General features: G+C 22.6%; 1 protein-coding gene across 1 annotated transcript in view; it reads left to right on the forward strand.

Moving 5' to 3' along the window:
* Positions 1-10944: 10944 nt before the first annotated feature.
* The window catches only part of LOC117180813 (probable uridine nucleosidase 2), a 12615-nt gene continuing 7617 nt past the window's right edge, over positions 10945-15942 (forward strand). Inside the window, exon 1 of the mRNA XM_033373334.1 lies at positions 10945-10972. The gene's annotated coding sequence lies outside the window, so the exon portion shown is untranslated. The remainder of the gene's footprint in view (positions 10973-15942) is intronic.

Here is a 15942-nt window from a genome sequence, read left to right on the forward strand (position 1 = left end):
GTATATTTATAGAAGTTTTCAATCATCCATGGTCATTTTACAGGTAAATAAAATAACTTATCATAAATTACCTAAAATTTAATTCTAAACATTTTGAAAAATCACAGGTAATTCATTGAAACAGAAAATAAATTACCTAAAGTTCAATTTAAAAATTTCTATAAATTTCCGGAAGTTTATTTAATTTTTTGGTAATTTATGGTAATTTTACATGTAAATATGGGAACTTTTCATAAATTACCCAAGATGCTTTTTAAACGTTCGGAAAAATTTCCATATATTTATAGCAATTTTCATTCATTTATGATAATTTTACAGGTAAATGCAATAATTTATCATTAATTACCCAACATTTAATTTGAAATATTTTGATAAGTTTGCGGAAATTTATTAAATATTTTGGCTATTTATAGTAATTTTACAGGTAAATACAATAACTTATCATAAATCACTCAAAATTTAATTTGCAACATTTTCATAAATTTGCGGAAATTTATGAAATTTTTGGGTAATTAATGGTAATATTACGGATAATTTATGGAATTTGAAACTAAATTACCTAAAGTTCAATTTGAATTTTCTGGAAATTTCCAGGAATTTATGTACATTTTTGGCCATTTATGGTAATTTTACAGGTAAATATGGTTATTTTCCATAAATTGGAATGTTAATTTTACAGGTTACCATAACTTTCCAGAAATGACCCAACATTCATTCTAAAACCTTTCCGGAAATTTATAGAAATTTTCAATCATTCATGATAATTTTACAGGTAAATACAATAACTTATAATAAATGACCCAAAAATCAATTTTAAACATTTTGATAAATTTGCGGAAGTTTATTAAACTTTTTGGCAAATTATAGTAATATCACAGATAATTTGAAACATTTTATGGAAACTGAAAATAAATTACCTAAAGTTCAATTTACAAATGTCTATAAATTTCTTGGAATTTGTGTAAATTTTTGGTCATTTTTGGTAATTTTGCAGGTTAATACAATAACTTATCATCAATTATCCAAAATTTAATTTGAAACAATTTGATGAATTTGCAGAAATTTATAACATTTTCTTGGTAATTTATGGTACCATCACAGCTAATTTAAGGAAACAGAAATTAAATTATCTAAAGTTCAGTTGAAAAATTTCTTTAAATTTCCGGGAATTAATGTAATTTTGGGTAATTTATGCTAATTTTACAGGTAAATATGGTAACTTTCCATAAATTACCAAAATTAAAATTTTAAATTTATTAAAAATTTCCGGAAATTTATAGAAATTTTCAATTTTTAATGGCAATTTTACCGGTAAATATAATAACTTATCATAAATTACCCAAAATTTAATTTGAAACATTTTGATAAATTTTCGGAAATTTATGAAATTTTTTGGTAATTAATTGTAATATTACAGATAATTTATGGAAACTGAAAATAAATGACCTAAAGTTTAATTTAAAAATGTCTATAAATTTCCGGGAATTTATGTAAATTTTTGGATAATAATGATAAATTTACAGGTGAATATGGTAACTTTCTATGAATTACTTAATATTCATTTTAAATATTTTGATAAATTTCCAAAAACTTATGAAAGTTTTTGGTAATTTATGGCAACATAAAGGTAATCTATGGCAAGTGGGGATAAATTACCAAAAATTAAATTGAAAAATGTCTATAAATTTCCGGATAATAATTTTAATTCTTATTTAAAACAATGGGATTTCAAAAATTCTATTTCTACTTAGAATTAGAAATCTTTTAAAAAATTCCCGACCCTGAATAAAAAATCTTTTAAATCTTTAAAAATTTTCCGAAGTCAAATGACTGGAGATAAAAATCATTCGTCTGGTAGACACCCTGAGTGATTCAGCTCATTCTTGTATTAAATTTTTTTTATGATTAGCATCATATGTCGTTATTTATATTCTCTCGAGATTATTTTTTTGGTTCAAAAATGATTTAATAAATGTTGCACAAGAAAAAAATTTTCACATAAAAATTGAACCATTTTTTTCTTTTTCAAGAAAAGTGTCACGAAAAAAATCATTTCCACAAATTAATATTTTATTTACTATAAAAGAACTGAATTCCAGTTTAAAATGTTGATTTTATCCTATTTCGTTAAAATAATTTACAAAAATGAAAGTTCTCGAGAGTGTATAAATCCCATCCGAAAATAATCATTATTGTACAGTTTTTTAGTGGATTTTCTTAAGAGTTAAGAAATAATAAAGTCAGTTTTATGTTGCATCCATCTAGGGCTGTGTTTGCAGTTAAAAATAAAATTTAATTCAAAAGTGATTTCTTCATACACATAGGACAATAATTTTGTCGCTAAATAATTATCTACCTAAAAACTGATTTTTTTATTTCGATCTCCACGACGCCTTCGTAATAAAATCAAATTTGATACAAAACTGAAACTAAAAGTACAGAAACTTAAAGTTCAAGTACTATTAAATAAGTATTTATGATTACTTAACAAAACTTCACAGTTTAATTATATTTTTGGAGACAATATTCCCAAATAGGGTATTTTATTACATAAGTCTATTTTTGGACAAGAAATGCTAATTAATTTTAAGTCTGATAAAAGACCTTAATGTTTAAAGATTAAACTGTGAAAAATGAAAAATTTTATCAAAATTTCCGAATAAAAATCGTAGAATATATGTCTACAAATTAATTCGTTGCCTTTTCTTTGATATCTTGTGAATCTTGGTCAAACTCGACTTTTTTCCGCCCTAGAGCTGCAAAACGAAATATTATGAGTGGCGGCCTTGCGGACTTGACCCAAAAAAATTATTACTGAATAAAATTATGTCCCTCACGGAATAATTGAGACTCCTGCTTGGACGGAATTACGTTCACCAATGATTTATTAGGTTAAGTCTGCAAGACCGCCACCTATTAATTTGTGTTTTGAAGTTTAAGTTTCACCAAGATTCACAAGAAAATCAAAGTAAAGCCATTGAATTAATTTGTGGACCCAATATAAACAAAAATATACTCCAAATGGGACCAAGAAATTATATATTTATAAGATAAAATTAATTAGCTTAGCAATATCGTACATCGTACAAGCAATCATGCGAGATATGAAGCAAGACTAATGTAAATTTTCTGTCGATATCTGATCGAAATTATCCTAGAAATAAAAAAAGGGCCTTTAAAATAAGTAACTTATATATAGATAGATGAGAATGTATAAAATAATGCAAAGTGAAGATTATCGTTATCTACTTTTGTAAGGAAATATTCTATTTTGAAAGATTTAGATAAGAATCTGTAAGCCATTCCTTTATGATCTTCGATTTCTCTTGAATTTCGATTTTGTTTGTATTTCGATTTGAGACAACGGGCTCAGGAGATTATTTGAGTACACTCAACTCCCGATATAAGAACCCCCGGTTTAAGATATTCCTAGAACTGATGCCCTCCGCAGTTTCTTGATGAAAGGACCGCGCGGCCGAAGGGGAGGCGGTGCTCAGTCAAATGTGACAAACAGCTCGAAGGCCGCACTCTCAACGGGTTAGTTGCATCAGGTTGCGTCATGCGGCAATAACCTTCATTATGTTGGGAGATGAGTGTAATTATTTTCTAGTGTAATTTGAATAATTAATCATTAATTATATTGACTTTACGTTCCTTTTTGTTCTAGTCAACGGTAGGTCAGTCGATCTCGCACCGATCTCATTTTTTGTCGCGGAGAAGATTTATGTTAATTTTTAGAAACTAGATTTAAGCTTCTACCCCATGTGCTCTTATCGTAATGGAATTGTCGAATCAGGGAATACATTGTACAGAATTTATACTTTAACAATAAATCGAATTTTACCTATCAAAAATTTATATCTTTTTCTTTGTTCTCAATAATAATTTCTATGTTGTAAGAATATAATTTGAGTGATTCATGATTTAGAACGGGGGGGGGGGGGGTTAGGGGCTTAAGCAGAATATTTTTTAAGCGGGCAATTGTGAGTTTTCTTTAACGAATATCCGTAAAGGGGCGGGGGGGGGGGGGTATTCAAATAATTTAAAAGAGCTTTTTAAATTGAATACAATAATAGTTATGAAAACTTTTTTTTTTGAAAATTTATAATTTTTGTTAAAAATATAATTGTTCGTTTCAAACTTAAACTGTTTGTTAAACAACATTTTTAGATTGAAAATTCAACTGCTTTGTAGAAACTTTATTATTTCGGTTTGAAAATTCATCAGTTTTGTATGAAATTATTTTATTAAGTGAAAAAAATAATTTTCTTGTTGAAAATGTATATTTTCTAATTGAAAATCCAACTATTTTGTAGAAAATTCATCATTCCGAGTTAAAAATTCAATAATTTGGTTCAAAGTTCAAATATTTAGTATAGAATTATATTTCTTTTTGCTGAAAATTCATAATTTTACGTAGAAAATTTAAAACGTTTTGTACAAAATTTGCTTTTCTGAGTTAAAAATGGTTTTTCATTTAAAATTTATTTATTACATTTGTGGCTTAAAAGTGTTCTTCTTTACACTAAAAATTCAACTAGTTGGTTATAAATTTGCCTCTTTTGGTAGAAGATTAATATTTCAGGTAGAAAATTTAACTAATTGTTTAAAATAATAATAATAATAATTATATAGCTGAAGATTTGTCTTTTTTGGTGAAAAATCAAATTTTTGATTAAAAGTGCAACTGTTTGTTTAAAAATTAATTTGATTACCAACTCAACTGCTTTTCTAAAAAACTTTCTTTTTCGGTTAAATTTTATTTGAAAAATTATCTTTTTTTGTTGAAATTTTATATTTTTGGGTTCAAAATCCATGTAAGGAAAATTCTCTTTTTTTTCGTTTTGGAAATTCAACAATTAGATTGATTTTTCCTTTAATTTAAATTTATTTTTTAAGTGGAAATTTACTTTAATTATAAATAATAATAATAATTTAATATAATTTCTCCCGTTTATTGAGAATTTGTCTTTTTTCATAGAAAAATAATTGCCTTGGATGAAAATTCAACTATTTGGTTGAAAATTTATATATTTGAAGAGAATTTATTTATTATTTGAAGGAAATAACTTTTTAATCTGAAATATAACTATGTGTTTTATATAGAAAATTTGTCGTTTTGTGTAAAAAATGCAAAAATTAGATTCTTTTTTTTTTATTTTTTCAACTGTTAGTTAACATTTTTTTTAAATTGAAAATTCAACTGCTTTGTAGAAACTTTATTATTCCGGTTTCAAAATTCAACAGTTTTGTATGAAATTCATTCATTAAATGAAAAATTAATTTTGTAGTTGAAAATTCATATTTTCTGGTTGAAAATCTAACTATTTTATAGAAAATTTATCATTTCGAGTTAAAAATTTAATAATTTGGTATTATTTTTAACTATTAAGTACAAAATTCAATTTTTTTGCCTAAAATTCATATCTTTTGGTAGAAAATTAAAGTTGCTTGTAAAAAGTTTGCTTTTATAAATGAAATTTTATCGTTTCTTGATAAAAATTTATTTATTATATTTGTAGGTTAAAAGCGTTCTTCATTACACTAAAAATTTAACAATTTGGTCATAAATTCGTCTCTTTTGTAGAAGATTAATATTTCAGTTTAGAAATTCAACTATTTGTTTAAAATTTTATTTCTAAAATTACCTTTTTTTTGTTGCAATTTTATATTTTTGGCTTAAAAATCTATGTGTTTAATAAAGAAAATTCTTCTTTTGTTTGTTTTGGAAGTTCAACAATTAGATTAATTTTTCCTATAATTAAAAATTAATTTTTGCAAGTGTAAATTTAATTTAATTATAAATACTAATAATTTAATACAATTTCTCTAGTTCAGGTAATATTCGTCTTTCTCCATAGAAAAATAATGGTCTTAAATCAAACTTCTACTTTTTGGTTAACAATTTTATGTATTTTATGAGAATTTATTTTTTGTGTAAAGAAAATAACTTTTAAACATTGTATTTAACTATGTACATTTTAACTTAAAGTATGACTATTTACTTTGTATAGAAAATTCTCTTTTTGTTTTAGAAATTTAGCAATAAGTTTCGTTTAAAAAAATTTTAATTAATTTTTTAAAGCATAAATTTAATTTAATTTATTTACTTAAGTTTGTTAAAAATTCTAATGTCTGGTTAAAAATTTCTGTATTTTTTGAGATTTTGTTTTTTTAGTAAACTTAAAATATAACTTTCTTTCTATATAAAATTTGTCTTGAAAATGCAATAATTTGGCAGAAAATTCAAAAAGCTTTCAAAATTGGACATATTGTTATAAAAATTAATTTTTTAGTTAAAAATTTAACTTTTAGTTTCAAACTCAAATTTCTGTTATACATTTATATTTTTGCTTTGAAAATTCAAAAGATCTTTCCAAATTGGATATAAGAATAGTTATGAAAAATTAATTTTTTTACATAAAAATTCAATTTTTTATTTTAAACATAAATTTTTTGTTATAAATTTATATTTTACTTTGAAAATTTAACTGCTTAATAGAAAAGGTATAATTTTGGCTTGAAAATTCAACAGTTTTGTATAAAATTCATTTATTAAGTGAAAAAATCAATTTTTGCTTTTTGAAAATTCATATTTTCTGGTTGAAAATACAACTATTTTGTAGAAAATTATCATTTTGGGTTAAAAATTCAATAATTTGGTAGAAAGTTCAACTATTTAGTAGAAAAATGTAACTATTTGGTTTTAAATTCGTTTATTTTGGTAGAAGATTAATATTTCGGGTTAAAAATTCAATTTTTTGTTTAAAAATTGATACATTTTGATAAAAATTCGTATTTTTTTTGTAAGAAATCAATTTTTTGGTTAAAAATGCAACTGATCAGTTGAAAATTAATCTGGTTTGATTGCCGATTCAACTGCTATTCTGAAAATTCATCTTTTTCGGTTAAATTATATTTTAAAAATGAACTTTTTTTGTTGAAATTTTATATTTTTTGGATAAAAAATCCGTGTGTTTTGTATAGAAAATTCGTCTTTTGATTTTGAAAATTCAACAATTAGATTAGTGTTTCTTTTAATTTAAAATTAATATTTTCAAAATAACCATTTAATTTAAATTCTCTTTTTATTTTGAAATTCAACCATTATATTCCTTTTTTAAATTTGGAATTAATTTCTTAACGTGGAAATTTAATTTAATTAATAATTTAATTTAATTTCTCTAGTTTGTTGAAAGTTCGTATTTTTTTATAGAAAAAAATTGCTTCGAATGAAAATTCAACTTTTTGGTTGAAAATATATGTATTTTTAGGGATTTTAGTGTTTGTGTAAAAAATAACTTTTTTTACTTAAAATAAATTTATTTGTTTTTTTTTAAATAAAATTCTTTTTTTTTCATCAGGAAATTTAACAATTAGGTTATTTTTTTGATATAAATTTAATGTTTTCGAATAAAAATTAAATTTAATTACTTATAATATCAATCATAAATTTAATTTAAATTTCTACTTTGTTAAAAGATCATCTGATTGGATAGAAAAATCATGGTCTTGAATGAACATTCAACTTTTTGGTTGAAATTTTATATATTTTTTGAGAATTTATTTTTTGTGTAAAAACAGAAATTTTTTAACTTAAAATATAACTGTCTGTTTTCTGTAAAAAATTCATCTTTTTGTTTTGATCAATTAAATAAGTAGATTCGTTTTTTAGCATTTTTAATGAATTTTTTCAAGTGGAAATTTAATTTAGTTATCAATAATATTAATTAAATTAAATTTATTTGGTTAATTTAAAATTCTTTTTTTTTATAGAAAAATGATGGTCTTGAATGAAAAATTAACTTTTTAGTTACAAATTGACGTATTTTTTGAGAAATTATTTTTTGTGTAAAAAATATTTATTTGCTTAGTATGGAAAATTATCTTTTCGTTTTAGATATTCAAAAGTTATATTCGTTTTCTAAAATTATAAATTCATTTTTAAGGTGAAAATTTAATTTAATTATTAATTTAATTTAATTTTTCTAGTTTGTTGAAAGTTTATATGTTTTGATAGAAAAAAATGGTCTTGAATGAGAATTCGAATTTTTGGTTAAAAATGTATGTACTTTTAGAGAACTTATTGTTTTTAATTTTAAACATAAAATGTAACTGTTTGTTTTCTATAGAAAATTAGTCTTTTTGTTTTATAAATTCAACAATTAGATTCGTTAAAAAAATTTTTAAAGTAATTTTTCAAAGAAAATTTAATCTAATTATTAATAATATTAAATAATAATTTAATTTAATTTATCTAGTTTATTCAAAGTTCATATGTTTTTATACTAAAAAATGGTCTTGAACGAAAACTCATTTTTTTTTGTTAAAAATTAATGTATTTTTAGATAATTTATTGTTTGTAATTTTTAACTTAAAATATAACTGTTTTCTATAGAAAATTCGTCTTTTTGTTTTATAAATTTAACAGTTGGATTCGTTTTTTGAAATTTTTAATTAATTTTTTAAAGTGGAAATATAATCTAATTTAATGAAAACTTAAATCCTCGTCATCGGTTAAAATATATTGTGTTTTATTTAAAATTAAAATCTTTCTTCTTTTATTGCAATATCAACTATATATTATATTTTTTATTAAAAATGCATCTGCTTTGGTTTACAATAAAAATATTTCTTTGGAAGTTTAACTACGAGTCCAAAAATTATTTCCTTTCACTAACAATTTAACCATTTTGTTGAATATAATTATTTTTTAATTTCATATTTTCGGGTTGAAAATGTAATTGTTTTGTCAAAAATTCGTTTTTTTTTCATCTAGAATTAATTTTTTCAAAAGGAAATTTAATTTTTCTATTTTTGGTAAAAAACAGATTTTTTTTAGTTCATACATTTACCTTTTCGCTTGAAAATGAATGTAATTCGTTAGAAATTCGTCTATTTTGGTAAAAAAATCATTTTCTTAGTTGAAAATTCAACTTTTTTGCTCAAAATTGATGTACTTTATTAAAAATCTCATTCTTTTTTTGGTTGGAAATGTAACTGATTGCTTGAAATTTGAATTACTTTAACATTAATTTTTTGTTTAAAAGTTGAACTATTTTGTTAAAAATTTATTTTGTTTTCTTTAAAAATTAATTTTTTAAACTGACAATTTAAATATTCCATTTTTTCGTTCAAAATCTTTTTGATTGAACATTCCACTAATTGGTTGAAAGTTTAACCAGATCAGTAAAAATTATTTTATTAGTTGAAAATTAGTTTTTTGTTATTATAAATATAACTGTTATTTTGAAAATTCTTTTAATTGTAATTTAACAATTTACTTTTTAAATTAAAAATATAACCTTTAAACAAATTAATTTCATTATTTAAAAACCTCGTTGGTTGTAAATCTAAATATTTTGTTGAAAATTCGATTTTTTTTAATTGAAAATTTAACTCTTTTGAAGAAAAACCGTCTTTTGTTATCAAAAATCAACTGCTTTGTTAAGTTTTTTTCTAGAGAATTCACCTTCCTGATTTAAAAATTAAAAGATTTCTTCAGCATTTGTTGCTCTCTTGAATGAGCAATTTTTCTTGGTTGAAATTTTTTGTCTTATGAAAAAAATTTTTTCTTCTTTAATTGAAAGTGCAACTATTTATTTAAAAATTGATCTTCTTAGGTTTAGAATTTAATTATATTGTAAAAAAAATTCGTCTTTTTTGGTTGGATTTAACACACTCTTTTAATTGATATTAACATTTTTTTCAGTTTAAATATCAACTACTATATTATTTTTCGTTGAGAATTATTATTTTTTTTAATACAAAATGGACTACTTGGTTGAAACTTGCACTTCTTTGTTAAAGATTAATTTTGTTGTTGAAGATTTATCCATTTAGTTGGCAATTCAACTGTTTTATTAAAAATTAAATTTTGTTGTTAAGGAACCAACTATTTTGTTGAAAAGTATTTTTTTTTCGATCGAAAATTTAACTTTAAAAAATTTTAACTGCCAATTAGGCTTTAAAATTTAAATATTCAGATGAAAATTTATCTTTGTATAGTTTCAGAATTTAACGATTTTTTTCCAAAATCATATTTTGCAAAAATGCATTTGTTTTTTTTTTGTTGTTGAAAAATTTTCTTTTTTGATAGAAAATCTGTCCCTCTGAATGGAATTTTTTTTCGGTAGATAAGTTCTTGATTATGAAATCATTTTTCCACCAAATATTTGAATTTTTAAACTAAAAAGAAAAATTTTGAACCGAAAGTGGAATAAATAAATTTTCTTTAAAAAAACTTTTCAATTATAAATTAAATTTTAAACTAAAGTAGATAATTTTTCAACCAGACATTTTAATTTTTAACCAAAAAAATATGAAATGTTCACAAAAGAAGATCAATTTAAAACCGAACGTAGAAAAAGTCAAATTGTTGAATTTTTAGACTTAAAAGAAATATTTTTAATAAACATTTGACCCGCTTATATTTCTTATTTATGGATAAAAAATTATTTTAAATAAGGCTGATTTTTTTCGCTTAAAAATAATATAAATGAATATATTATCTTAATTATCTTAATTAGTAAAGAAGTACCTGATGACTTGTATTCAGTACAATGTGTAATTTATGGGTCAATAAACATATAGCGGAAAGTATATGATAATAAAAATATCATAATTGCGAGTTTTATGGACTTTTTTTATTTTTGAGAGAAGAATTATAACGTAAAAACACATTCTGAAGATATTATAATTACAAATCGCAAATAAAAAAATCACGTAATATGATTCAATAGAACTTCTTATAAAGTTTATGAAGATTTATAAAAAATAAATTAAGGAATTAAAAGAAAAATTTATTAACTAAACTGAAAATTTAATAATGCAGTGCTACGGTGCTTGGAGTGACGTCTCTTATCAGTGATATTTAGAAAGATAATAGGCAATCTTCGGCTTATAAATTCATATCTCTATAGGATTTTACTTAATATCTGTCAATGCAGCCTGGGGAAAACACCAAACGAAAGTAGGTTAAGAATTTACACTTATTACTATTTTAAATTGTATCTTATTCAGTTTAAGTTTGATTAAAACTATTATTATTCAATATTCTGTTCTATCAATAATTTTGGAAATTCTAATCTTTCAAGAAATTTGCTTTAACATTTTTTCTTGGTTGTCATATTACTTATAATTCATATTACATACATAATTGATCGGCCTTATTGTTATTCCATATTCAGTTTTACCAATAATGATTAAAATTCAATTCTACGCCAAATTTATTTTATCTAAGCATCTGTTCTAAGCATCGTGTAAGAGTAAAATGATTCACGAATATCTATCGTCCGTCTGCTGCAAACAAAGTTTACGTTGCCCAACTATCACCATCGTGGAGGTCGACGAATATCGATAGTCTCTTTTTTTTTTAAGGGATTTTATATATTTTTTTTACATTTTTTAATTTTTTTTTTATGGAGAATTTTTTTCATTTCAGATTTCAATCCGTTGAAATCATTTTAATCCTGCTGTTTCAGAATGTAATTTTGAGAAACAATGTAAGCAGCAATACATGTTGCAATCAATATCATGCATATAAGTCGTATTATACGTATAATTGACTAGGCCTATTTTTATTTAATATACAGTTTTAGCAATTATTTTGGAACTTCTAATCTGCACGAAAATCGTTTTTGGTTTTTTCATTAGAAGTCATATTACATATAAGCCATATTACACACGTAACTCAGATTAAATATTTTGATTGTGTCTATTGTTATTCCACATGTAGTTCTATCAATAATTAAAAAAGTTTTAATCTACACAGATTTTTAAAATTGTTATCAGCAGTTATCATATTACACATAAGTTATATTATATATATAAGTCATATAATGTTCATAATTTTCTGACCTATTTTTTTCAATTTCTTATTTCTTAGATTTCTGTCTACCGTTCCAATAAATATTATTAGAATATTGATTATTCTTAAGACTCTGTAAAAATGTGGAGCTAGAGAGCATGTTTGTCACAATATTGAGGATAATTTACATTTTAATAATAGTGATTATTGGTTATTCAATATATAGTTTTACCAATAATTTTTCAAATTTCAATCTACACGAAATTTAATTTTGATTTTGTTATATAGTGTCATATTACTTATGGCCTATTACACATATCGATTATGCCCATTGCTATTCAATATTTATTTCGGTCAATAATTATAAAAATTGTAATCTACCGGATTGCTTTCAGAAAATTCATCAGGTGTCATATTACATATAAATTATATTATACATAGTACTTATACAAGGCTTACAATTTTAAAGTTCTATTGTCATTTAATTTTTTATTTTTGATGTTAAGGTTTTTGATCAGGTAAAATTAATTAATAATTTTTCATGTTAATTTTTCTGTCCACTAGTCCAATCAATATTATAAGAATATTCCTTATTTCTATAATAGTGAAAAAATGCGGAGCTAGAGAGAATTTTTTCCACAATCTTAAGAATAAACTACATTCGAATAATATTGATTGGATCGGTAGACAGAAAAATTAACTTATAAATTATGAATGGTTATTCAATATTAAGTTTTACGAATAATTTTTGAAACTCTACAGTAAAGAAAATTTCTTTTTGATTCTTTCATTAGGAATCATATTACATATTGATTGTGCCTATTTTTATTCAAGACTCAGGCTTACCAATGATTTCTTAATTCTAATAAACACGCAATATGTTTTTAACTTTTTCATTACGTGTCATCTTACATATTAGACATATATTGTATATAATTGACTGGGCCTATTCACATTCAGTTCTACCAATAATTTTGGAAATTCCAATCTACATGAAATTTGCATTTTATTTTTTCATTAGGTGTCATATTACATATAAGTGATATTATATATATACATATTATGGACAAATTGTTAAAAAATAATTAGTATCACCAATAATTTTCGAACTTCTAATCTACACAGATTAAAAAAAATCCAACCGGAGTCATATTACATATATGTTATATTATACATTCAGTCATATAATATTTTTATTTTTTCAGGCCTTTTATTATTCAATTTTTTATCATGAACGTTAAGGTTCTTATTAACATAACAAATTAATAATGGTTATTCAATATTCAGTTTTACCAATAATTTCTTAAAATTCTGATCAACATAAAATTTGTTTTTTATTTTTTTGTTCAGTATCATATTACAATATGTTATGTGAAACATATAATTGATCCGGCCTATTGTTATTTAATATAATTTTCAACCATTTCTCAATAAATAAAATTAAATAGAAGAAATAAATAAACTTTTAAATTTTTCCTGTTTACAATTTAAAACTTTTTAATTGAAAATCTATAAAACTGAATAAATTTAAATTTTAAATCTTCAAAATGGAATAATTTTCATTATTAAATCTTGATAATTGCACTCTTTTAAAAAAGTTTTCAATTGCAAATCTTAAAAATTGAAGCATTTTACATTGTGAATTTTCAAAATGGAACTGTACATTTCACAAAAAACTTTCAAAATTACATTACTTAAAACTATAAACACTTCAAATAATTTACAATTGTAAGTCTCAAAAATGGAAGACGTTTTTTTGAGTCGTTAAAATTGTACAATTTCTCACTGAAAATCTACAAAATTGAAATAAATAAAAAACCGTTTTAAATTGCATACCTTTAAAATATAAATCTTTAAAATTTAATAATTTTCAATTCTATAGCTTCAAAATTCAAAATTCAAGATTTTCAAACCATTTTCTACCAAAAAGATGAAATTTAAACTAATAAGGATCAATTTTAACCCAAAATGGAATAGCTATATTTACCTATAAAAAATCAATTTTTTATTAGAAAAATAAATCATTTTCAACAAAACCCGTTAATTTTTTATCAAATTAACTCATTTTTATTCAAAAATATTGATTTTTCACCGGGAAGATTAAAATTCTACCCCAAAAGACAATTTTCAACAAAATAGTTAAATTTTTAACCAAAGAAATTAATTCTCTACTATAATGAGGAATCTTTAACAACAATAAAAATCAATTTCCAATTAAGAATATGAATTTTCTACCAGAAAGATGAATTTTCAACTAAAAGAGATAAATTTTCAATTCAAAATGAAACAGTTACAGTTACAATTAAAAAAAAATCTTTAACCATAAAAAACGAATTAAAAAAAAGGTTGAATTTTTCAACTAAGTAAATGAATCATGAAAAAATAAGATAAATTTTTCACCAAGAAGATTTATGTTCTATCCCAAAAGACACTTTTGAACGAAAAAGTTAATTTTTTAAACAAATAAATTAATTTTCCACTAAAATGAGGAATTTTTAAACAAAAAGATGAATTTTGACTCAAGAAGATTCATTTTCTACAATAAATTTTAAAAGAACAATTTTCAACCTAAAATGGAAGAGTTATATTTAAAAAAAAATAATTTTCAATTAAAAAGGTTGATTTCCTACAAAAAAGATTAATATTTCACCACAAAGGATAATTTGAAAAAAAACCAGTTGCATTTTTAACCTAAGAAATAAAATTCTAACTATAATAATGAATGTTCAATAAAAAAACGGAATTTTGAATCAAATAGTTAAATTTTCGAACAAAAAGATGAATTTTCAAACACAAAGTTTTTTTTCAAAAAATATGCATTTTTTAACTGAAAAAGGATAATTTGTTAATAAGGAATGGAATTGGTAAATTTTTAGTTGAAAAATTATTTTCAACTAATTAAAAGCGAATTTTCAATTAAAGACTTTAATTTTCTACAAAAAAAAGTTTTTTGAATTGAAATAATAAATCATTAATAAAAAGATCAATTTTTGACAAATTAGTTTCACTTTTAAATATGTAAGTGAACTTTAACCCAAAAAGACGAATTGTCACAAGAACAGTTAAATTTTCAACCAAGGTCTGGCTTTTTTGTTTTTATTAAATTTGTTCAATTTTGACCAACATAATAAAATAGTATGTTTGTTCCATAAATTATACAAATAACATTTTTAAGGTTAAACTTATTTTATAGCAACAAAAGTCACCCTTTTCGATTTCTCTATAAATTTCTGTTAAATAACCTGTAACAAAAGAAAAAATCTTAAAATTCGAAAAGACCAACAAACTTTATTCTTGATTTTTTTAAAAAAAGATTATGATAGTAAAAAACTTTTCTAACTACAAAAGTCACCCTTTCCGATTCCTTTGAACAAAACTTATAAAGAATCTGAACACTCACGAAACCAAACAAATTTTTTTTCTTGTTGGCAAGATTTGAAAAACTAAACACACCCTCCAACAAAATGTCACCCTTTTCGGTCCATAACACCTTCACAGAAGTAACAAAAGTAACAAAAGTAACAAAGATAACAAAAGTAACAAAAGTAACAAAAGTAACAAACGTAACAAAAGTAAGAAAAGTAAAACAAATGTAACATCTTATAACTTTTGCTCTAAAGCTACCGAGAAGGTTTTGAAACACTAATAATTTTTTAAACATAAAAATTTGGAAGCATAAGTTTTTGAATTTTTTTAAAAACTTTTAAAACATAAATTTAAATTTTATTACAGCAAGTACTGCATTATTTTCTTCAACGTGAAAAAACTATGTGCAAAATTTTGACAACATTAATTCTAATTCATGTTTGAATATTTATCGTGTATGAAAATTTAATAAAAAAAGAAAGTATTAGTTCGCAGGAATTATTAAACTTATCAAACTCACGACTTGGACATAGATTGCAAATACTTGAAAAACAAATTCATATATTTTCTGAACTTTTCAAATTATCTAAAATAATAAAATTGTTTACAAAAACGTTATTCACGTCGGGAAAAGAAACTTTAATTTTTAAAACTCGACGAATAGCAATACTTTATTGCTAGAAAAGGTGTTGTGTTACTTTCATTTAGCCAGAAATGTTTAAAAAAAGATACTTTTTTGAGTTTCTCGAATTTTTTATTATTTTGTG

The sequence above is a fragment of the Belonocnema kinseyi genome, chromosome 9 (genome assembly GCF_010883055.1).
Source record: "Belonocnema kinseyi isolate 2016_QV_RU_SX_M_011 chromosome 9, B_treatae_v1, whole genome shotgun sequence".
NCBI classification, from domain to species: domain Eukaryota; kingdom Metazoa; phylum Arthropoda; class Insecta; order Hymenoptera; family Cynipidae; genus Belonocnema; species Belonocnema kinseyi.